Source organism: Lepisosteus platostomus, chromosome 3 (assembly GCF_059453375.1).
Source record: "Lepisosteus platostomus isolate fLepPlt1 chromosome 3, fLepPlt1.hap1, whole genome shotgun sequence".
NCBI lineage: Eukaryota > Metazoa > Chordata > Actinopteri > Semionotiformes > Lepisosteidae > Lepisosteus > Lepisosteus platostomus.
The window spans coordinates 67,798,969-67,815,479 of record NC_142613.1 but is presented as its reverse complement, the minus strand read 5'-3'; positions in this window follow the sequence as shown (position 1 = coordinate 67,815,479).

Below are 16,511 nucleotides of genomic sequence, written 5' to 3'. Positions count from 1 at the left end.
ATCTGTCTTACACGAACATTATGGGGAAATGAATGGGCGATTAGTGTTTAAAAGAGAATCATTATGAAAGGTGGGATTGTAGAAGCCATGTTGGTTTCAAGCTGATATGTTACTCCGCTAAACACCAGATTGTAATTAGGTATGAGAGAAAGGATCTGAAATGTAGGTTGCCCACCTCATAGATGCCGTGGATGAGGGCAGGTCTAGTCATTTATGAGGATAAACTGAATGAAAACGGGATTTCAGGGGTAAGCCATGCAGTGGCAACAACAAGCACGAATGCCAGAAAATACATTTAAAATTTTGGGAGTGTTCAACTATGATTACATATTTAGCACTACAACGTACATACTGTATACTGTACAAATTAACTGTAGATAGCTTAATGCAAGGTCATTTTTCTTTCCAAACAAGTTTAGAAGTAAATGAATTTATTTTGTCCCAAAACTCTTTAAGGAGAGGAAAAGGGATTAGTGAGCTTAAAACATATAAGGAAGTATATTCAACTTTAATGACTGAGATTCATGTTCCATCCATTTAAGAAGATTATTTTTTATCATTCTTATACAGATGGTCCCAAATACACATTGGGGTCGGGGTTAGGAACCAGAATATTTAGACCTAAAGGTAAAGAACATATAAAAGGCCATTTTCCCACATAAGCACAAGGTAAATATGCAAGGTTCAGGACCGTAAGAGCATAAACCTTGCTCAGTAATTAAGTGCTCCAGATGCTGTCCAGTCAACCAGTTAATTTTAAAGAGCAAAGTTCAGGTGTATACTGTACCTTGATTCACATGCAGAGTTACAGCATCAATCTTGGATTGAAAGAATTGCAAAAACCCAAGACGGAGGTCAAGCGAGGAAGAAAAGGCAGAGTTAGCAGGGGTTTTAAAAGTTTGTTAATAACAGAAAAAGCACTTCATGATTTCCTGAGCTGATTGTATCTGAGATATAAGAAGAGCTGAAAGAAGCTAGAGCAGCTCAATAGACTTGCTGGTGTTCATTATATGCCTGAATGTGAATCTCTAAACCCATTCTTGAAATTAAGTGCTCCAGATGCTGTCCAGTCAATTTTAGAGAGCAAAGGTCAGGTGTATACTGTACCATGGCAATGAGCCTTAAAGGAAACCAGGCACGTTTAAAGGGGAGCTAGTTTATCCAATGTACTAGTCAACACAGTGTTAAAATTGCTGACTAGTTCACCCGTTGAAGATGTACAATCTTATACAAGGGGAGTACTAAGGATAGCATTTCAGAGATTAGCATTTGAGAAATTAGAAGAGTTAACACATTTTGGATTTCTAAAACAATTTGTGCATTTACATCTTACTAAACAAAGAGGCAAACAAACATCAAATAACACAGTCTTGTCATCAGAAGTGTGTAGTTCAATGCTATTGATTTTTGAGACATTCTGGCGAGAAGCACAGACCAGATCAATTCTGAGATGACAAATGTAGGTAGGAAAGTTTAGCAGTTAAGTAGGATCAAAGCAGTTCAAAGAAGATAAAAAATCAGAAGATTAATTTACCGTCCAAGGAGCCAACAAGAATTTTGAAATGACCAGGCATTAATACTGAATGGGTCATACTAAGTCACTTAATGTTGTCAACAGCTCTGATGAAACACAGGACAGAATTTAAGAGGCCAATAAACAAGTAAAATTATCCATGGAGTGGGGCCACAGAGTTTAAGTGTGAGATATTCAAAGGAAGTGACAGAATAAACAGAAATAGTAGCTCCTTGAGAATTACAGTATATCCTTCTGAAAGACAGTGGTCAAACCACCACTGTAACCAGCTGAGGGAAGTTTCCCAACATTCAGTTAGTAAAACCTGATAAACAGTTTCATTTAATAAAACAAACTCAGTTCTTGCCAGGTCTCAGCTATTCCTTATGGAGTGCCTGTTTCTCTGTCCACGGAAAACAGTGCAGATGCAATTTTACTATCAGAAGCATATTGAATGCTATGGAGAAGACAGTGCACATTGTGGGAGGTCAGACGAGGCTTAATGAATCCTATCTGGTCTATATGCACCAATTTGTTCATGACAAGTGCAAGTGCAACTGCTGGTCTAGACTTTAGCATACAGTTTCGCAACCAAAATTAGTCAAAAACGGGAACATTGACCTGGATCTTTACCCGTTTTCAGAAGGAATGAAATAATAATAAAAATAGTTGCTTACACTTATTTAGCGCTTTTCTGGACACTCCGCTCAAAACGCTTAACAGGTAATGGGGACTCCCCTCCGCCACCACCAGTGTGCAGCCCCACCTGGATGATGCGACAGCAGCCATAGGGAAATTTGGCCAAGATGCCGGGGTTACACCCCTACTCTTTTCGAGAAACACTCTGGAATTTTTAATGACCACAGAGAGTCAGGAGCCCAGTTTTACGTCTCATCCGAAGGACGGTGCCTTTTTACAGTATAAGTTCCCGTCACTATACTGCAACATTAGGACCCACACAGCCCGCAGGGTGAGCACCCCCTATTTGCCCCACTAACACCTCTTCCAGCAGCAACCTTAGTTTTTCCCAGGAGGTCTCCCATCCAGGTACTGACCAGACTCACACCTGCGGAGCTTCAATGGATTGCCAGTTGTGAGTTGCAATGTGATATGGCTGCTGGCGAAATAAGATCCCCAGAGAGAGTCCCTGAAGAGGGCAGTCTGCATCATATCAACCAAAAGTTTGCCAATTTGGTCCCAGAAATAGAGAAGTAGTTCAGCAGGGATGCCATCAAACCCAGGTGACTTACCTTTAAGTCCCCCCAGTGTCACTTTGTGACCTACAGGAGAGTGAGAGATTATCTAAAAATCTGCAAGCATCAAACCTTATCAGGAAAGACTGCTAGTAAATGACTGTATCTGCTGCTTGAAGGCAATCATTTTTTCTCATTCTGAAAGAGAAATTCAGCATGTAACTTGAGCATTGAATTCAAGTGTTTATAATTTATAATCCTGTTTCCATGGATGCTGAGAAACATTTAGAAGGAATGCTCTAATTATATATTTAATCTTTAAATATAAAAGCTGTAGTTTTATTTGTATTATATTCATTTAACCGATTCATAGTTAATATCAATCAATTCTGGTGTCTCAGGTTTGAAATGTGCACAGAAAGCAGAGCTGTACTGAAGTTCCATTGTGTAGGTTTACAATGTTATTGCAGGTTGTATATTTATCTTATTTTCCATAAAATGGAGTTTATAACGAAAGTTCGGGAGGGATGACAACAACCACGCTCAATCGTACCCAGCTGTCAGTAATTAGCAATCACTCCCATCATCCTTCCTCCATCAAACACTATAAATACCAAATGCGATATCTCTCTCCCTCGCATGCGACTTTCGCATCCCACCTCCACCCCAACTCCCCCTCTGCTGTGACCCCTTGGTTTCCATGCGTGGGGGTCCTGGCCTCCTTGTCCTATGGCCAGGAGGTCGGACCTCAGCCAAGCGGGTTAAGCCAATATCCACTCCATAATAGTTAATTGTGCTTTGATCTTGGACGTTGCCATTCCTGGTGAAATAGAGATATGAAGGCAATACAAAGGTATATGACAGCTATACAGGTAAAAAGTTTACATCCTCTATTCACTGAAACAGAGACTTTGAGAGAAGGAAAAAATCAGTCTGAGAAAGAGCTATGTCCAGTGTAAAAATAGGCATAAACTTTAGCTGAGTGGTTATGTACTCGCCACATATCTAATAAAACAGCATCTGTTAAAGGCTAAAGCTGCTATGTATACCTGTTTGGCATTGACAAGTTCTATCAAAGAGAAGATTTGGATTTTAAAGTCAGAATTGGACTTCTAAAAAGAGAGAAACAAAGAAAAACAGTTGGAGAACATTAAACTGTAGGATATCTAAATGGTATGTCATCCAATACCCAGAAAAGCAAACAACGAATTCCCTAGAATAGAAAAGACTGTCAACCCCCGTAATAAAAGAAAACCATAGCAAACACAGAATGTTCATGAGCTTAGGAGAGGAAAGTCACTTCAGCTACTGAGATAAAGAGCTATCTTTCCCCAGTGTACACCTTGCAAGATGTCTTCATGATTTACTGTATGCATCGTCACACCTAGGGTGCTGGGTCTGCTGGATCCTTCTAGCGAAACACAATATATACAATATGTGGTGTGTCCTCTATATTACAATCATTGACAGAGAAAAGAGCAAGGGGGATTCTTTGACATAAACTTCTACATTTCTTCCCCCTGAGACTTCAGTAGGATATTACTGTGGTATCTGCCATCACTAACTTACCTTGCAAGCGTGACAGAAGTTTGTCACTTTTCAAATGACACTTGACCTTTTCACCTGTGGTCAATAGCTTCTTCATAATTTGTGCTCAAGTTCATCCAAAAAGTGTATCCCAGATGGTCTCTCTGTACTGCTAGGGCCTTTTCCTAGCAGTACAGGAGCTTTTCCGGCCAGCAGCAATATCACTCTGCAACTCACAATTGGCAACCCACTGAAGCTCAGCAGGTGTGAGCCAGGTCAGTACCTGGATGGGAGACTCCTGGGAAAAACTAAAGTCGCTCACCCTGCGGTCCATGTGGGTTCTAATGCCCCAGTATAGTGACGGGGACACTCTACTATAAAACAGGCGCTGTCCTTTGGATGAGATGAAAAACTGAGGTCCTCTCTGTGGTCATTAAAAATCCCAGGGTGTTTCTCGAAGAGAGTAGGGGTGTAATCCCGGCATCCTAGCCAAATTTCCCATTGGCCCTTCATAGATTCTATTAATTCTATGAACTGGCTTCATCACTCTGTTCTCCTCCCCACTGAGAGCTGGTGTGTGGTGAGTGTACTGGTGCACTATGGCTGCCGTCGCATCCAGGTGGGGCTGCACACTGGTGGTGGTGGAGGGGAGTCCCCATTACCTGTAAAGCGCTTTGAGCGGAGTGTCCAGAAAAGCGCTATATAAGTGTAAGCAATTATTATTATTATTTTCCATGCTTCCATCTGGGTGCCAAGTCAAAGTCTGACGAAGGTGTGGACGCTACCCTACCTTGGTGGCAAATGTGAATAGTGAAGGGTTACATAACCAAAAGAATGAGAAAAATAAAACTGAAAATGCAGGATAGAGTGAAAATCTGGTTGTTGTAAATATGCGGCACAGAAATTAAACTCACATTAAACACACCTTGTTGTGATCTCTCAAGGGTTCAAATTTTGATTAAAGATATTGTTGCATGTTTAGGACATACTGTAGCTAAAAGTTTGTATTTTACAGCAGGATTACCCTGTTCAGTAGGTTCTATAGAACAGGTATTCTCTTAATATTTATGTAGCTGTCCTTCTGCCAAGTAAACATAACGACAGATACAGATGATCAAAGAAGTGACAAGCAGCTATATCACCCTGCAACTCACAACTGGCAACCCACCGAAGCTAAGCAGGTGTGAGCCTGGTCAGTACTTGGATGGGAGACCTCCTGGGACAAACTAAGGTTGCTGCTGGAAGAGGTGTTAGTGGGGCCAGCAGGGGGCGCTCACCCTGTGGTCCAGGTGGGTCCTAATGCCCCAGTATAGTGATGGGGATACTATACTGTAAATAAGTGCCGTCCTTCGGATGAGACGTAAAACCGAGGTCCTGACTCTATGTGGTCATTAAAAATCTGGCGTCCTGGCCGAATTTCCCATGCTTCCTAATAATCCCCCTCTATGAATTGGCTACATTACTTTGTTCTCCCCCCTCCCCCACTCCGACTGCAGGTTGGAGTATTTCTTAGTCGCAGTTAATGGCAACGTCAGATCAAAGATTTGGTTTAAACCACCAAATGGAGACTGGTGTGACGACAAATACGGGATTAACGCTAGGAAAGAGAGAGACAGATGAGCAAAGGAGTAGTACTAATTGTTGACTTAGGCTTATTAAGTCAGCCATATTAGAACATCAATATTTAAAAGTTTAAGAGTACTAGAGTAAGTCACCATGAGGAAAGATTATAGGACAATATAATCCTATAGAGCAATATGAATACATATAATCCTCAGAGCAATATGAATACACAAGACAATACTTACAATTTAAGGGGGAAGCAATGAAGGAAGGAAAAGAAGGCAGGAGTTTTCCATTTTCTTCAAACTTGAGACTAATGTAGATTATGTGGTCATTAGAAGAGAACCATACTTTGGGTTCCATGCATTTGGTAGCATCCATTTAGAGGTACAGATCTAGTTCTGGAGTTTTAAGGTGTCTAGATAAGAAAAGTACTATTCTGCATTTTTCTATGACTGTAAGAAGAAGGGCTCCAGAACTGACAGACTTGTAAACAGCTGTAAATAACAGTTATGAAATGTTGTGTGTAATTTATTGTAATATGTAATCGAATTGTCCTGTTTAAGCCTGCTGCCTGGTTAATACTCCATTACCAAGCTGTGCAGGAAAATAAAGAAAATCACGTACCGTGGAATATGCGGTATTCCCTGACTATATTAGGTGAATTACAATCAATCTTTATATATTTTGCATTGGAAGCTGGTGATTTCCTTATTTTGCAATTACAACCTCCTTACTCATTATGTTACATATTTAAAAATGTATCATTAGTCATTCAATCAAATGGTATGCCATTGGAATACATGTGCAAAGCACTGTACTGTGTTAAAATCTATAAAGAGCAATGTTCTTTTCTCACAGGAATGGAATCAAAACATATAATGATTTGTTTTATCAATAAATAATCACAAACCCCCGATTATAAAGAGTTTGCCAAGCATATATCAGAACGGTTGGTATAATTAGAAGCACTTGAGTTCTTTGTTCTCTGGCACAGCTTTGGTGAAAAGAGTAATAAATCAGGCAAATTGGGTTAAAAATATAAATGAATAATGACACAACACAACCTAAACAATACAACAGGATATACTATTTACAAACAGGGTGTCTTGAAGGCCTATGTCCAGACCAACTAGAAAACCTGCAGACTGCTACCAAGTACTCAAATTCTATATTGTCTACAACCTTTCAGTTAAATGTCTCTGTCTATAAATGTGGATGATACAAAATGAACGGGAAACTATCTCCCTTGAAGGTAAAGTGGGGTTTTAATTTACTGTCACAATTTCTTATTGTTACAGTAAATTGGGAGAGTACCTGACAACTTTTAGAAAGCAAACATAATAATTTATCAGTGTCATATAATTAAATCACATGTGTTCTCAGTTTGTGAACTAAACATCAAACGTGTTTGGAGTAATAGTTCAACTCTCAAGACTCATGATGTGAATAAAGAAGCTTTGTACTTAAAAAGATCCATTGGCCAAATGTCCTTGATGAGTTAAGATAAGACAGAAATAAGGGTTGGTCTTTGGTCCAACTTGCAGCTGTTTTCTCCATGCTGGGAGTTTCCCGGGTACAGAGAAAGTGCACGTGAAAGAAAGCTTTGCCTCGCGTAGCTGGGCAGCCCTGCCATCCTTGTTTTTTTATTCATTGTTTTTAACCTACAGCACAATATTCCTCTTCAATTTTCTCCACTGAGCACATACAAACAAAAAGATTTCAAACCAGAGGAGAGCATACAACCCATGTAGCCTCTTTGGTTGCTAGGAGTTAATTGATCTAAAAAGCTCATCCAACTGTTTCTTCAGAAGCAATGATGGTACAGGCATTCACAAGATGGCTGGTTCACTTGAACAAGCCTCCCACAACTCTTTACATCCTATTGGTATTTGCTTACCTTCCCTGTCTTTTAAAGATTGTAGTCTTTGTTTCCAAACCCAGCATCAGGAATGCAAAGTGTGAAAATATGTACCAGCGTGTTTCAAGATTTATTCTGTGTTACAAATCTACAACAGCTGGAGTACTGCTGAATGCATGTAAACTCTGTATATATAATTTGGTGACAAGTCAAGCTTGATCATGTTCCAGTCTGCCTGAGCTTCGTAATGCAGGAGCGCAACATATGGGTTTTAAATAAAGAACAAGTAAAAGTAGAAAAGCACTGCTGTTTTTCTGAGGATTAACATGCATGCAACAGACAAAACTGAACTCATTACAATCAATAAACATCTGAAAAATATAAAGAGCTACGACACTACAATAGAGCTAGTAGTCAAGAAAATTAGTGAACATCAATAGAAAGCTCAGTTTTTCAACAATAGTCAATTTCAGCTAAATTTAAAAGTAAAATACAATATCTGTTAAGCAGAGAACTTTAAAATTGTGTGAGTGTTTTACAGACATATAAACACACTGGCAGTTCCTCTCAGTACAAACATTTTCCTAGACACTGATCCTTCTGGATCCACTGATCTGAACATGTTTTATGTATTATGATTTTTTTTACAACATTTACGTACATAATGAAAAATAAAATCAATTTTCCAGATATACTGACCATTGTCATATTTCTTATGTAATATTAAACTCTTGTTTAATATTCTCAGGAGTGACTCCTGATCTCAACTTGACTATCATGATTAGATGGATGAAAGGATGTGAATATTTTTACGTTAGCACAATGTAGGTTGCACTGGAATACAGATGTTTCAAATTCAAGTTCAAGTTTATTGTCATTGTGCGCATATACAGGTATATAGTATAATGAAATGCTATTTAGCTAGCTCTCAGACGATAAGTAGCACAAAAAACAACAATACAATTGTATAAGAAAAAACAGAGACAACAGGCAGTGTGCAAAACAACATCAGACGTGCAAAATCATACATCAACAGAATGAAATAAAGGATAGAAAATTATGGTGAGTGAGCTTCTTGACATGTGAGGTAGAGGTAGATTTCAATGTGTGTTTTTGGTAAGAGAGAAGGCACTGTGAGGTTCAGATCGTAGGTGAGAGAGGCTGGGAGTTTAATAGTTTGATAGTGTGGGGCTAAAAACTATCTCTGAGTCTGGTAGTCTGGGCCCGAATGCTCCGGTACCATTTTTTCAGATGGTAGAGAGTCATACAGTCTGTAGCTAGGATGTGTGGGGTCTTCGATGATGCTTAGAGCTTTCCTCAAGCCCCATGTGTCATAAATGTCCTGTATGGATGGGAGGGCAACCCCAGTGATGGACTGGGCAGTTTTCACCACCACCAGTTTGTGGGTTTATAAAAAAAATGCTCAGCAGCATTGTGGAATCCAAGAAATTCAGTAGCTAGATGAGATTCTGGAATCTATTGGTAATTAAAAATATCAAAAAGCAAGATGGGCACAGATGTTATGCTCCTATTGTGTTGAAACCTTACTTATACAGTATGCCTGACAATTCAGGTGTCTACTTGCTATAAAAGAAACTGTGCATTATGTGTGTTATTTCACACTTCGCAGTCTGTATAACATTTAATGCACAAAATGTCAGGATTCTATATGCAGTAGCAAACACATATAAACGTAGAATGTGATTGTTATTTTATGTGAAGATTATGGGTTTCAACTCCTCAGCTGTAGCACGGAAATTGGACAATGAGTATTGTAGGGTCAGTATTGACAGGGTGGAGAATAAGAAGGATTCCTTCAATTGGAGCCTCTTCAATTACAGAGAATTCCTAGGATTCTTGGATCTGCATATACAGCAAATATGGCAATCAGTCTGTCTCATTACTCCTAACTTGATAGCCATGCCCAAATGAATCACCTTTCCGTGGTCAAAAAACACAAAACAGTTCTGATCCGAAACATCAGGGCCTTCGTACTTTGCCTAGACAAAACTGTCCGGAATGTCACCTTGTGTTTGTGGAACTCCAGAGGTATGATACTAACATCACCACCCACTGTGTGAAGAGGTATCTCCAAATGATCTCAAAGATTCCATGATTGTCACAATTTTCAAGAAAGAGGACCAATCAGCAGGATTTCTCTGCTGTCCAGTGTGGACAAAATCGTGTCAAGAATTTTCCTGAAATACTTCTTGCTGAAAAATGTCTCCCCAATTCCCCATATGGGTTTAGACTAATAGGTTTCTCCACTCTGTCGATTACAATTTTGAATCAATCTGAAAGATCCTCCTGAAGTATGGATGTCTTCCAAAATTCCTTAACAGGCTATACTTGTTTTGTCATGAGACACATGCAAAGTAATGGATCCATTTCAGAGCGATTTGACAGTGGAGCACCAGTCAGACAAGATTTGTCTGTTTTTTTTTTAGTCGAATACCATCCATCTTATATTTTAAATGTGTATTCCTGACGAGAGCATGTAATAACTTCCACTACTACACAGGTCAGTATATTTATTGCCACTCTAACAAAACTGGACGTTATTATCTTCCTTGTTGTTGTCAAGCGAGAGCCATTGGAAGTTGAATTCTCACTCACACTCAATTCATCACAGAGAATTCTCTGTTGTACTTTTTCATTATTTAAAATCATTTAACAGAAAATGTTGAAAAAATTGACTCATTTCGAGAATTAAAGAAAACGAGGGAACAATTTAGTTATTTAGTGCGCACAAACTGTATCTGTATCAGCCTAGTAGTTGAAAGCTCCATATAGACATGAATACTGTATAAACTGTGATCCAATAATGCCCAAAGAAGGAATGCAAAGTCTCCAATGTAGCACCAGCACCTTTTTGGGTGCTGTCAGGGCAGCCAACAAGATCCACTTATGTTGCTGTGTGGTTTTGTGAGGCTCAGATTTCAGTCATCATCTTGCAAAAGTACAAAATGCAAACAGTGAATATCCCTATTTAGGATAATCAGCAAAGAAGAACAGAACATAATCATTTCTGAACACATCCAAGACTCCTATATAAACTATAGTTTTCCCTACACAGAGCATACATAGAAAACAGGTAAGTATCTATATCTTGGTATGATACCAACAGTGAACAGACAAGGAAATTTAAGTGGATTATTAAATGGTTAACATGTTTTGAACAGAATTTATAAATCAGATTCAAACACATACTGCTACCAAAACAATGAAACAAAGACAATTAATCATGTACTGAGTGGATGATCCATATACTTCTGCATAGAACAGAATTGTACAGGGGTCATAATTTTGACAGGATTTCAATTTTTACTGAAATGGCACATATCACAAAATGTGCGTGTGTCTTTTCTGTTGTTGTGATGCATTATGCTATCTCTTCAAGAACACATGGCAAGGTATTTACTGAGCCATCTGGTAAAATTGCCTTTCTAAATCTATCTGCCTTTCAGTTGCTAAGGAAATTAATGCTTTTTAAAATCGGACAGTCAGTGTTATTGCACACCTGTCAAAATAAGTGGGCTTGCATCCTCGATTGTAATGAATTTAAATGTGTTATGATGTTACCATTGGACACCCTATTGCAGACCAAAATACTATAGCATGACTTTAGCTCTGCCTTTAAAATTGTTTCCATTAAAAATTACCATGAATATTTTAGATTTGGCCTCTGTGAGGCATTTCTGTCTTTCCATTTTTACTGTCCTGAACTTTAATTCGCAATGTTAATACAGCAGACAAACCCTTAAAACAGAATGCTTTAACTGGTATTTTTTACCCGTATCAAAGCTAATTTGATTAGTTAGAAATCCAGAATGAGCAAATCAGGTGACATTAAAGCTTGCCTTTTTTCTTGAAGTGCACAGTTCTAACCTCAAGTGCATGTGTGTATGTGCATGTTTCAAAAACTCCCCATTTCAAATCTCACAGGAACACATACACATTTCTAGGGTGATCTTCAACTAAACTGTTTGCACATTTGTTCTCTGCTGTAAATAATAATTATTATTACGATTAAGTATATAATTACTAATAATATAATAATTATCACTAAATAATCAATTATTATTATATGTTAAGAGTTCCATTAGAAAAGATCTCAGATGTATATAAGGGGATACATTGTGTCCATTACTGAGGAATAGGAGCAGCACCCAAATGGGTGATATGCTGCAACCACTATACACAAGGAACCCTACCCTATTGTTATCCATCTTATTTGCTTTAACAATTGAATTAAGAGGTATCTTTAGAACAGTGAACACATGCCCACTAGGCACAGACGTATGGGATTTGAAATCAGATAAATAATACCACTGGTTATACACAGAAGATCCATGGGATCCTTTTAGAAATAAAACTTTCTAAATGGCAAGATCTCTTTTCGCCCAAACTAAGCTGTATCAGTAACAGTCAACGTTATTATGGTGGTAGAAAACTATGTTGTAAGCTTTGAGTAAGTTGTTGATTTTCATAACATACTGTATATCCTGACTTTTGCATAGCAGTATGCCGTATTGTCTGCATTTATCATCTGGCATTAGGATCAGGTGTAGGGAGATGGTTGTTTGGGAGTTTAGTTTATGGATGATAAGATACGTACCCATGACCTCGCTCATATTGTTGTAGTATGTTTTCATGGTATGGTATCATTTCTTCCTGCAGTATTTTTCAAACGTTTAGATTAGTATGTGACTTTTCGCTGAAAATATCCAATGATTCAAGTGTGACATAAAGTAAATCTGACAAAACTGAGCAATAGCAGGCAGGCACCTGCAAAGCACTTTGAGTGTAGTGTCCAGAAAAGTGCTATATGACTGTAAGCAATTATTATTATTATTATTATTATTATTATTATTATTATTATTATTATTATTGTTGTTGTTGTTGTTGTTGTTGTTGTTGTTGTTGTTGTTATTATTTTTATAGTTCAGGACAATAAATAAAGCTGTGAGGTCTGAAGACTGCATACAGTATGTTATACACAATTTATTAAAAGTAATGCAAACAGTTCTAACATTCTTAAATTTTTGACAGCTAAAGTATATTACACATTATATTACACATTGATATATTTAATATGACAACCTGTTTGCAAAGTCCCGATAAGATTTCTATGTAAGTATTAAAATTTAATTCCATGTACGTATATTGACTCATCTGGTTTAATACAGTACCTGTGCATTTGTTAATGAAAATCTACCAGCAGAGGTCATTTACCACTTCTGTTAATGCTGCCAAGACCTTACAAGGCCTTAACATCTTGTAAACAAGCTGTAAATTAATATCACAAATTTGCCAGAGTAGATATAGATGAATTGAAAAGATTTTCAAGGTGCTTCATTCAATGTTTTCTTTTCATGTTTTTCAGACTGACTGATGGGGTATCAGTCGGGGAAAATGACAACATCACCTTTCAGCGCCATTTTCTGCCATTTTGCATTTGCTGTTGCAAATTTCAAATGAAATGATCCCAGAGACAGGTGCTTTGACATTATTAATGAATGTCACAAAATATTCAATCACATTTCTTAGAAATATCTCACAGAACAAAAAAGACAGCAATTTCTTTAAAAGAACTGAACAACATCATACATTATACATTATGATTTGTATACAGTATGTTGACCATTCAGAATAATACAATTTTAAATCTAAAATTGGATGGTTTGGCTAATTGGATATTGTGCACATACTGGTTTTTGTTTTGTATGTGGTTATTATTAATGTTTGAGTTACAATATACTATATACTTACTGTATGTGTATACTGGAACAAGTAATAGGTTTATTCCATGCTGAAAAAAAGAAGAAAGAGAACACAACGTTTCGGCCGTGGAGCCTTCTTCACATAAGTATGTGTATACTTATGTAGATGTGCATTTAAAGCTGAAAACAGAAAGAATTTCTTTTACCAAAGTGTAGTGAACTATGGGACTATAGAACACACCTCCCAGCCATGTGGTAAGGTTAATATCCTGGCTTTAAAAAAAAACAGCTCTATGAGATCCCCAGATCAAATAGCTATAAACTACCAAACAAACTACATGGGCCCAATGGCCTCTTTCATCTGTAACTTTTATATTCTTAAATTGATATGCATCATATATACTGTATACAGTACATACTATGCACTGCATTTATTATTCTGACACAACACCTCCGTTAAACTCACTTTCAGCTAATTCAGTTTCCCAGTTGAAAAACAAACAAACAAAAACAAAGGTGAGCAGCTTTTCACCTACTGTAATATCCCAGCTGCTGAGTGTTTTGCCTCTTCAATCTCTCAAATACAGTTTAGAGGTGATACTTATCGCTAGTCCCAGAGCCTGTTTAACTTGTTTCAGTAGCACAGTTGACCAGCTGATATGTGTATACAGTTGCATGTGTATTGTTGCCAGTTGGTGAATGTGTTAATAAATACTGAAACATTCAAAATAGTCATTGTTAATAACGAAAAAAAACATCCAGAAGATAGTGAATCCATGTGTTCATAAATTGGAATCTAGAGAAGATGAAGCAGCTGCTAGTTGCCTATTAAAGGTGATTAATAGGCTGATTGCCTATTAAAGTCACTGTAAAATAAACAGCAAAGCAGAACACTGTGAATATTTGACAGAAGAAAACTGAATTCAGAGTTGATTCCATTATTTTTTCAGGGCCACATTGTCACCAATTCAGGAAAGTGATCATGACTATTTAGTAACATGAGTTTGATCTTGTTCATCTATTTCAGTGTGGATTGTTACGTACTGTACAACATACTTCGAAAACAAAACTAAAATAGGCAAATCATGATTCAGATCTCATCACCAGTGCCATTCTGCAATATGACAATATTCACACAGCAGGGTCTAGAGTACAAGGAAGATAAATGTACTGAGAACAAACTTGTTTAAAAATGACACCCAGAAGAGGATCATTTTATAGAACAGGGCATTTTCCAGACAAATTCCAGATTGAAGTACTACGGTATGCTCAACTGTACAGCTGCATCTTATCTTGATATTTGAACCCATGACCCTCAGTCTTTGCAATGTCCAGACCCCTCACCATCACATTTTCACCTGTTTGACTTGATGAAGAAATCTTTTTGAGGTTGGAACGTCAATATTGACCATGAGCCCAGGAGCTTGAGCAACAATGGTTCACAGGTCAAACATCAATGAAAGATTTGTGGAAGCTGTGAAAGAAGTATTGTATATGGACGTAAAAGCAGAGTATACAGAAAAATAAAAATATTCCCAACCTGGTGAATAAATAATCATGAATTCACTTTACTGATGCACTGTATTTTGTATTTATACATAATGATAATCTTTACATAGGTTTTGATACAGTTCTTATAAAAAGTATTCAACCCCCTTGGACTTTTTCCACATTTTCTTGTGTTACAGCATGGAACCATGATGTATCTAACTGACAATTGTTGCCATAAATAAATCCAGAGATTTTACTAAATTACTTAAAAATGGACAGAAAATAATTAATAAATTAATACATAAAAACACCCCCAGAGATAATACTTGGTAAAACCACCTTTGGCAGCAATTTCAGCTGTGAGTCTCTTTGGGTAAGTCTCTATCAACGTTGCACACTGGAATTTTTGCCCATTCTTGCAAAATTCCTCAAGCCCCATCATGTTGGATGGGGACCATTTGTGAACAGCAATTTTTAAGTCATTCCACAGATGCTCGATGGGATTGAGGTCTGGGCTTTGACTGGGCCACTCCAGGTCATTAACCTTTTTGGTTTTAAGCCACTCCAGTGTGTCTTTTGCTGTATGTTTCAGGTCATTTGTCCTGTTGGAAGATGAATCGTCTTGCAATTCCCAGTGCTCTTGTGGATTGCAGTACGTTTTCCTCCAGGATTTTAATGCACTTACTGTAGCTCCATTAATTTTTTCCTTCTATCTTTATGAGTTTTCCAGTCCCTGCCGCAGAAAAGCATCCCCAAAGCATAATGCTGCCACCACCAAGCTTCACTGTATGGATGGTGTTCTCAGTGAGAGGTGCTGTGTTAGGTTTGCGTCAAACAGCGCTTACTATTGAGGCCCAAAAGTTCAATTTTGGTCTCATCAAACCATAGAATCTTCCTCCAAATTGTCTCTCACATGCCTTTGGGCAAACTCCAGCCTTTCTTCTTGCCACCATTCCGTACAAGCCAGATTTATGAAGTGTGCGTGCTATTGCTGTCTCATGCACAGTTTCTCCCATCTCTGTAACTCCTTTAGAGTTGCCGTAGGCCTCTTGGTGGCCTCCCTTACTACGGCTCCTCTTGCCCGGATGCTCAGTTTTGCAGGACGGCCAGTTCTGGGCAAATTCACAGTTGTTCTATATTTTCTTACCTTTTTAATGATGGACTTCACTGTGCTTTGATGTATTTTCAATGCCTTTGAAATGTTCCTATATCCTTGCCCTGACTGGTATTTTTCAAGACCCTTGTCTCAGATCTGTTTGGAATGTTCCTTGGTTTTCATGGTGAAGTGTTTCCTTGGAAACGCACTAAGTGGGGAAGCTCCCAGACACAGGTGTATTTATTTTGAAATCATGTGAAACACTTCAACTGTACACAGGTGGACTCCAGTCAAGTAATTATGTGACTTGGAGAAGAGAGTCGGTTACTTCAGAGGTAATTTAGGTGAGGGGTAAGGGAGAGGTAAGGGGGTGAATACTTAGACATTCAATTATGTTCTGTTTTTTTATTTTTAATTAATTAAGTAAAATGTCTGGATTTTTTTCACTTTGACATTGGAGAGTACTTTGTGTTGATGGTCAGCTAAATACATCATGGTTCCATGCTGTAACACAATAAAATGTGAAAAGGTCCAAGGGGGGTGA